The following is a 2,130-nucleotide window of genomic DNA, read 5'->3' on the forward strand; positions in this document are numbered from 1 at the left end:
TCCTCTCCTTAAAAGGGCACCACTCATTGCCTCAGGGCCCACCCTGGTCCAGTAGGGATGGATTCCTCTTGAATTACATCTGCATAGACCCTATTTCCAAATAAGGTCACATTCTGAGGTTCCAGGTGGACATGAATTTGGGGGGGATGCTATTCAACCCAGAATGGAAGGGCATAGAGATGGTCTCAGGGAAGAAAGTGTCTCTTAAAACTCCTCAGCTGCTCACTGTTTGGAAATACTGCTGAAGCCTTTGGACCCATGACCGACGCCCTCCAGATGCAGTGGAGGTGCAGCAAGCACCTGGACATTCGGGTAGCTGGATATTCGGGTCAACGGACTGCAGTTTCCTCAGTGCCGAAATGACAGCATTTTCCACCTCCATCCAGGGTTGAACATCTGATAGTGCTTGCAGGTTCTCCCCAGACCAAATCGATCAGACTGATTTTTGTGTACAACAGGTACAATAAAGCTGCCACTTCTGAGGATCTTGCAGGTGGCAGGTACAAAGCTGACTCGTGCACTGTTCAAGTGGTCAGGCAATATCCAGGTCAGCATATACTGGCGAAGCAGGCTCGGGGATCCTGTGGTGGAGATCCTTCAGGAGAACTACTTGGACGTCAGCACTTCTCTGTGAAATATCCAAGTCCTTTCTATGACAAGCTAAGAAGGAATCCCGTCACCACCACTCCAGGGCTACAGCGTGGATATTCCAAGCCAAGACCAACTGAAGCAACATGCAGAGCAAAGTTCCAACACCAGGAAGAGAACCGAAGAGGTTGGTATCCCTAGGCTGCCGACCTTAGCACATACAAGCAGAAATCCTAGAGAGGGAGATATGTCCTACATTGTTTTAGGCACTCAGGGTGACGTGTGGATTTTGAATGAGTCAGTCTTAGAGCAGTTAAATGCTGGAATAAAAGTGGAAGCTGCTAATACAGATCAAACAAGTAAAAAAACAATATGGAACGGAAGTGACAAAAGGTAATGGAAATAGAAAAAAAAGACCGTGGGAACGCTACATCCTTATGTCCTGACTCCGATGGAGAAGTTGCTTCTGAGGAGGAGTGGTAGTGTTACTAAGTGCAAGAAATCAAACTCTTCAAACGAGAGGTGTTTCCATGCTGGGCGCTGAGGAAAGATCAGTATTCGAACTGTGCCAAGGGAACCCATTAGCTCTTCATTCCTGTTATCACTGCCCCACCTGAAAAGAAGGAAAATGAAGGAATTGACGTCACTTATTGCCAAAGAAACATTTCGGCCACAGATCTTATAAAAAGGGAAGAAAAACACAAAACTTTTTGATCTCTGCAGCTCAGAGGAATTCTCGGATTTGGCTCACATTTCTGAAAGCCCACAGACCATCTCAAGCACAGGAGAACAATCAGGCGGCCTTTCGTAGCAGAGAGCAATCTCTTGAAGTCGTGTAGCATGGGTGAGAAGCACCCATGAGATGGGAATATTATTCATGGAAGCACAGGCCACCTTGTCACTTGTCACAGCACCAGAAGATTAAAGAATTCTGGGGCGTCATGCCCTCTTTGCAAGAAGATTCCGCTGGTTATTAAGATTTTATGGCCAAGCTGAATCGGTGGGTTGCAGAGAAATGATTACCAGGGCCAGGTCAGGATAAAATCATCAGTACTGAGCATCTCCACTCAGTGTGACGTGGGGCATCATCCATCGTTCATTGGTTCATGCAATTCATGCATTTTCCTTTCTAAATTCATACGGATTTCAAGAGCAATTCTTTAAAACTAGATTATCAGTCTGGGGACTCCATTTACATGAAAAGTTACTTTAATCACTACATTGTTCTTCAAAAAAAGGTTCGGCGGGGGGCCGGGGGGGGGGGGTGCGGGCAATTACAAAGATAAACGGGAAAATACATTCATTGACCAAACTCTCTGAAGACTTTTTTTTAACACCTCTATTGGAGTATAATAGCTTTACAATGGTGTGTTAGTTTCTGCTGTATAACAAAGTGAATCAGCTATACATATACATATGTCCCCACATCTCCTCCCTCTTGCCTCTCCCTCCCTCCCACCCTCCCTATCCCACCCCTCTAGGTGGTCACAAAGCACGGAGCTGATCTCCCTGTGCTATGCGGCTGCTTCCCACTAGCTATCT

General features: G+C 46.2%; 1 pseudogene; it reads left to right on the forward strand.

The window, feature by feature from the left end:
- Nucleotides 1-359: 359 nt before the first annotated feature.
- LOC112062002 (protein Mdm4-like) lies at nucleotides 360-1,584 on the forward strand (annotated as a pseudogene).
- The last annotated feature ends 546 nt before the right edge of the window (nucleotides 1,585-2,130 follow it).

Source organism: Physeter macrocephalus, chromosome 21 (genome assembly GCF_002837175.3).
Source record: "Physeter macrocephalus isolate SW-GA chromosome 21, ASM283717v5, whole genome shotgun sequence".
NCBI lineage: Eukaryota > Metazoa > Chordata > Mammalia > Artiodactyla > Physeteridae > Physeter > Physeter macrocephalus.